This window comes from Gavia stellata, chromosome 19 (genome assembly GCF_030936135.1).
Source record: "Gavia stellata isolate bGavSte3 chromosome 19, bGavSte3.hap2, whole genome shotgun sequence".
NCBI lineage: Eukaryota > Metazoa > Chordata > Aves > Gaviiformes > Gaviidae > Gavia > Gavia stellata.
The window spans coordinates 9,814,286-9,821,724 of record NC_082612.1 but is presented as its reverse complement, the minus strand read 5'-3'; positions in this window follow the sequence as shown (position 1 = coordinate 9,821,724).

Here is a 7,439-nt window from a genome sequence, read left to right as displayed (position 1 = left end):
ATGGACTCATGTCTGAAGGAACTTCCAGTATATAAAAAAATCCCCCTACTTCAAATGAAGCAAGTGCCTTACATTTGCCAGTACCTTAAACTGTAGCAGCAATCCTGTAGTTATCCCTTTTCCCTGACCCGATGTCCATGCCTATGTTCCTTTCTTTATCTCAATACTCATTCAACTGAGGTTTATTTTGGTTTAGGGTTTTTTCAGGTGTTTTGGTATTGATTTTTTTTCCCCTCTCAGAGAGAGGACCTGGGGTCAGGGTTGGGTGGGGAAAGGGTTTATTTGCTTCTTTATAGGTGGAGTTGTTGTCTATACTGACTCCCCTCATGGCTGGAAAAATTCCACTGCGAGCACATCAAGCCAGAGGCACTGGCAAGACAGAGCTGCCCCTTTTTAAGCAGCAGCCTGCACTCAACTTTCAAAACCATCCTTCATCCCAAAGGCTTCACTAATGACCATCTCATCAGTAGTATCTGAATAGATATAATATAGTCACCATTTCCTACCCAAACAACAGTATTACTACATGACCTGATGGAGTCTGAAGTATGAGGTCCCTTAAAGGAAGATTTGATTCTCTCGCTCTCTGCACAGATGATATCAACAATTTAAAAATTCAAGTAAGATAGCCAGATCTGTTTAACAATATAAGGAAAACATGATTAACACTAGTTTGAACAGTGATTTGTGATATAGAGACTGGTATCACTTTACCTATTGTCCTCAAGGCAAAAGAACCTGTAGAAGTGACTAAAGGGATCCATCAAACAATAATAAAGGAGCATAAAAAGCCACTGTGGCATAAACTACTCCAGAGTTCAGAAGTGACCAAGTACTCTGCAGCCTTACATATTTCATATTTAGTTTCTTGCCTATGACTATATGATCCTACACCACATTGAACTACATATACCACATGAACTACCACATTTATTCCGTACTCTCACTTCACATGGGGGACAGCATGCAGGGAATGAATCTGTTACCAGCAAGACTTCTGCATTTATTGCAGAAGCTGGGAAAAATATCCAGAACAAACAAACAAAAGGATGGAATCACAGTTCAGTAACTTGAATGGAAATTCCTAGTAAATGGAATTATATTTCTTCCTCTGACACAGAATTTTATGTGATATTTGCGAAGTCATTGAAACCTAACTTTTCACAACTGATCACTACATGTAATCCCATCCTGCCCCACATTCCACCTCTACAATTTTATTCATCATGTTAAAATCTCCAGTACAGGTTAAAAGCAGTAGCACTGAGAGGCTAGTTATGTTCTTCATGGTCCACCAGACTACAAAAGACAAACTTAGCACTTGGCTTTCATGGTGATCTGCTAATAGCAATAGAATGTGAAAGCGTTCCTGGATCTAAAGAGAACATCCTGTAGAAGCCACTGAACTTTTTTCTGTTTTTTTTTCCTGTTCATATCTCCATTTCCTCTTTCCCCTCAAAGCTCTTTCCCTTGACTATCCTGGACTTTTTGTCAGGCCAAGTCTATTCTCTCTTACCTTCCCTTAGTTCTTCAACCATGTATCCCTACCCATCCCCTTTTGTTTTCTTGTCCAGCTGCTTTTACATTTTATATCCTTTTCCCAGAAGTAGTCTTCCTTCATAGCTCCATGTCCCACCCTGTGTTTCCCATCCCCTCTTCTTTTCATGGTCCACACTCAGCCCACAATAGCTAAGACTGAGCTTCCCAATTTCGTGAATTCTAGCAGCTTTCTTCTTCTACTTCTCAGTACCTTGGTTCAGCATGAGATTTTGAGAACATCAGCAAGCACAGTTGCTTTGCCTCTTGGTTGTAACACACAGTTCTAGTATAACTTAGAAGTAATGAGAAACAATTGCAGGGAATTAAAAAACAATTCCTTCAGCTGGGTTTCCAGATAAAAGAATAGATAGTGTTTCAGACCACGAATCCATCTAGCACAGTGGCCTTTATCCATAAGTAGATGCCTAAGGAAGAACAGGAAGTAAAGAAAGCATATGCTTATCTTACTACACTCCCAACCTCCAATTATTCTGAGGGGATTTCTTGAACCTGGTTTTATATACTTAAAAACCTCCACGTTATCATTCTTCCAAGTGCCTTTCCCAGTCTCCCACAGAAACTTCTCAAACACACAGTGGCAATACAATGTTATTAAAAGTACCACCTTTCTCTGCTCTGAGTGTGGCACTCACTAGTTTTGTATGATGGTCCATCCTCCTCATATTAGAACAAGTCAACCCCCATCCAGCTTCTTTGCTGTTACATGCATTCAAACTTTATACCATAATTTGTAGCCCTCTACCACATCCTCAAACTACCTCTTTTGCAGGCTGAAGATAGCCCTAGCCTAACCGGTAGATGCTCATAAAAAAAAGCATTCCCCATCACATAACCTGTCACTGGGAGGCAGAAAGACCACTCAACATTGAACAAGTTAAAGCCTGGCAATTCTACCTGCCAGTGGTGTATTCCCACTCCGTGCAGAATCTTCAGAGAATTCACCTGTCAAGATGCAAAAAGCTCTTTTGAAGATGCACAGAATAGTTTCTGAAATGCTGTTTTACAGAGATTACAAAAGACTCCTCCTGACAATAATACAGACCTCTCACGAAGTCTCAAGATTTCATTCTAGAAGTCATAAGGATTTAAGGAGGTACAAGACCCCATTTTTGTCTTCTAACATCATGAACTACCTTCCTCTGAAACAGCGAAGCATTTTGCTGAAATTAAAAAAAGGTTTGAAGTAGGTACCTGGCATAAGAGGTTACAGACCACTCTGTTAACATTTAGGAAAGTAATATGCAACTTTAAAACAAAAACCAATTATTTAAAGTGCCAGACACAATTAAATATAAATACCATGGCTTGTATAAGCTATAAAGCACTGAGAAAGTACCAGTTTCCAAAATGTTTAATTTGCTGATGGAAGCAAACTCAGCAGTAAGAAGGAAGTGAACCAATTACATTGCCTAGAATTGAAAAGATGAATAATTTTATGACGGCTACTACTGGCACCAAGATATAAACTTCATTGCCTGCAGTGACTGAGTTCAAGAGAGCAAACTCATGAAATGAAAGACAAGATTAAACTCGCTAAAAATATGTTCTACAGAGGGGAGTTCTGTATTTTAAAAAAGATGACATCTGAAAATTCCTTTTTTTTTTTTTCCTCAAGAATCTGTTACATATTCCAAGAACGCCTCTGAACTAGTCTGGCTAGGTTGATTTTTTTGAAACAGCAGCGAAAGCACCGTAATTTAGATTTTATTGCAGTGCTATTTTAACACAATTTAGTTAGTTCTGGTTTACCACATGCATAAGAATACATTTGTATTTGCAAATAAACTACATAACTGGTGGAGGGTATTTACACACATACGCAGTGCTGGTCTATAGCATTATTTCTGAAAACAAATTACAAACATATTTTGGTACGTTCATAGCAAGTGCAGATATAAACAGTGTGTCCTGAACCACCACTTAAAACCCTCCCACAGAACCTGCAGCTAAAACAAGCTTTTGCTTGTTTTAAACCAGAAGAAAGAAAAAAAGCAGTGCCAAGCAGTATGCTCAGATAGAACTAGCTTCTAGAACTGAATTCTCCTGATAATACTGATACTCTTTTCAACAGATAGACAAGTCAATGGAAAAAGGCATAATTGCGATACACTTTATGTTTAAACTGTTGCATTGATCTCACTGGGACTATTTGTATGAACATGTGTATAGCTGTTTATACAAGCAGTGTAAATAAGGGTTCTATAATCAGGCTTAAAGCACTTCCCAGTACTTTTGCTGAAGTACTGTTCAGAGACACTGTAGTAAACTAAATCTCTCACTGAAAGCAAAAAGAAGGAATCACCATTAAAATAAATGCAGGTTAACTATCAAACTTCAATAGCATTATTATAAACGTACCATAATTAAATGCAATGAAGTCCACTTTAGAGATGGCTTTGGCAGTGTGAAAGAACAGTTTTAAATTTTATGTGCAGTAAATTATGCACTGCACTGTACATATTTTGAAAGTATTTTACATGGTCGGAATTTAAAATACAACAAACATCCTGTGTTGTGTCTTTCAGAGGCACAAAACACCTCAGCCTGGGAAAAAGGAACCATAAGCAACATAGTACTAAGATCAGATTCATCAGTATTGTATCATCATAGTACTGGGCAGCACAAATATTAAGTGACTCACATTTCTAGTGAGTTAACTAGAACAGGTAATACAGTAGCTATGCCAGCCATGGCAAACAAAACTTATATAATCTAGCATGAAGTTAAAGCTTGCTAGCTCTAACACCTGACCGGGCATATTAAAGAAAATTATTAAAAAGTATACAAAGATACCAGCAAAATTTTAATCCCATTCAGAGTTTTTGCATTAAAAAACCCCACTGTGTAGTGTCACTACATGCAGTGTTAGATTTTATCACCTACCAGACCTGACAGCCTAAGTTGCTCCGTCTTTGCATTTAAGACACAAATCACTTCTGCCAGTAGGACACATGACCACTCACATTTTCTTTAAAGAAAACTTCCCTTTTGCATTTTTTTATCAAACAACAACAATTTTCTGGTCCTCTTAAGCTACAGTTTTCACATTGTTTCACATGCTTCTCTAAGCTTCACTCCAGAGTGTTTGCACCACTCAAGCCTCACCCTTGAAGGGGTGCACCATCTCCTACAAACCAGGCTGTATTTAAAAAAAAAAATTCCTTCAGAATTAAATATAGCCTTTTTGGAAAGTTTGCAAGAGACTATTCAAGACATTTGTAAAAAACAACCCCAAAAAAATATTCAAATCATTTGCATATCACAACACTATCTTTCATATTACAGACTGATACCTCATGGGATTTCTCTTCTGATAATTTTGTCTCAAAATTATTTATAGAAATACTACTGTAGGAAAAGAAACATTAGAACTGTAATTACACAGCACAGCATAGTGGGTTTTTTTGATAAAGATGTCTCAAAAAAATCAAAATAAGCCATCATCAGCTTGACTGAAACATCTTTTTTCTGAAATCAAGGATATAGTAAAAAAGAATGGATCTGGTTAAGGATAACTAGGCTGGTAGCACCAAGGCATAGTTTTGACAACCTTCTTCTTCCACCTAGTGGTCAGGAGCATAAAAAACAAGGTCTTTGGGAGTGCAGTCATAAGATGTTTTCAAACACCAACTCTCTAAAGATTCACTGACATTATAAGGAGGACTGAGTCATGTAGAATTCTAGGTTTCATGTTCAAGCTCACAAGTAATAAACATACTATAACAAGGAGCTTAGAAATGCACTTACGAGATAGGTTTGTTTCAACAATTCTAAGTTGTCTTTACAGATGTATTTTTCATTCACAAAGCTCAGTATTTTTGTTTTCCAGGTTATTCAGTCTGATCATCTTCTAAGTAGGAGGTTGCAGCTATCCAAATCTGCATTCTGTCCCAACCGCTTAAGTATTTACTAAGAAGATTTGAAAAAAAAAATTTAAAATGTTACAGCAAAACTGCTCAGCATTTCATTAAACTTCATAAATCAAATACCACAATAGTATAAACAAAGTCAGATAATTCTATTGCCCTATAGACAGGGTGGTGGTCATAGCAGAATATAAGAACTAATTCAAAGTTTCTGCTGAATTATCTGGCCACAGTGGACAAAACATGCCTATTACTATTGAGCACTATTTAAGCAATAGAAATATATCCATTATCTCAACTGGAATTTTAAGTAAGAGCAGTGTTTTCAAGCTCACATTCTGCTTCTCTTTAGGATCAACATTCTCACAACAGAACCTACTGAATTGGAAAATGGATTAAACCACAAATGTATTTTCAGAGGCAATGACAAATTGATACTATGTCCTTGTGTTTTCAACTAACCCTGGCATTAAACTTGGGGAAACTCCATCCCTTACCCTTTGTGTGGGATCTTCTCAAATAAAGCATTGTGGATATTTACCATGCCTGGTATCTGTTAGCAGCAGGACTAACAAAACATGGCTCCTTATGCATTTATATTTTATACATACACTCTGTCTCCTAAGCTTCTTCCCTCAAGATGACACTAGAGTATAGGTCTATGAAATCTAAACTCATCTCTGTGACAGCACCTCATATCCCTTAAGTTCCACACATTTCCTAGTTTCCTAATGGAAGTCTAAAGGTAAGAAGCTATACGTACTACAGCTGAAGTTAAGCATGCACCAACTGCTTCAAGTATTGGGCACTACAGCTACCAGATAAGGGCTAAGAGATGATCTCTCCTTTTGCTGAATTTGGGGTGCTACACTGAGGAACTGCCTCCAGCTATTCATGTCCACACATTTTGCAAGAATACAGCATCTTTTGAGGCTGTCTGTTCCTCTAATTCAGATGAAATTGGGTAATGGATTTAAAAATTGTTGTAGTAGTGGGGGTAAAGGTGATGACAATGTTGCCAGAAAGGCAAGAAGGTAGTGATAACCCAACAGCCTCATTTCCTTAGGAATTCTGTCTAAATTTGGTAAAATAATTAAAAATTGCCACAACACTGACATTTTCACATCTCACAATGTCACACTTAAGGTTATCTAAGGCCTTTTCAGAGCCCAAAAAAAAAAAAAACAAACCCAAATACTGTGCACTCCCCAGTAGGTATTCCCCCATTTCCAAAGTAATAAAATTCCTGCATCTTAGATTCAGTATGTCACATGATGTAACTGGCACAAGGCCAAATATTATCCACAGGAAACATTTATGAGACAGGCTGATTTTTTTTTTTTCCTTAAGAGAGCAATGGATAAGAAATGCTCACAGGGTTGAAGCATTTAAATTCATTTCAAAGTGAAATGGCTTTGTGGATAGAGTGCTTGCACAATCTATGCTTTCTACCATGCATCTCTGCATTTTATCAAATTGATATCCTACATAAAGTATATCCAGTGTGACAATTTAGAGAATTTATTTGTATTCTTCTTGATACAAGTTTGACATACAAAACCAGCACAATGCTGAATGCCTATATATATGTATGCATGTATATACACACATACACTGACCTAGACTGGATTGAATCACATTCCTTGTAAACCAAGATTAACAATTAATGAACATGTACTTAAATCGAACTCATGCAGAACAGAATTTGGTTTGTCTTTTCCTCATGTTTGCATGTCATCAAAAGAGAGGCAATTCAGGAAAGACAGGCTACAACTGGACTCCACAGCATAGAACAAGACCTGGTTAAAAAGCAGATCAGAGCAAGAAAGCTACGAACTAGCTAGTCATCCCAATGAACATTGATACCCACCCCTGCAAAGTCCTGGGCGCTTTAAGTGATGCTGGCAAGCACTGTATTGTCCACTGATGAGCCATGAATTCACTATGTGCCAAGACACTGTGCTTCCACCTAACATATTCCTTATGTAAAGACTCTCTCCTACATTAAGTTTC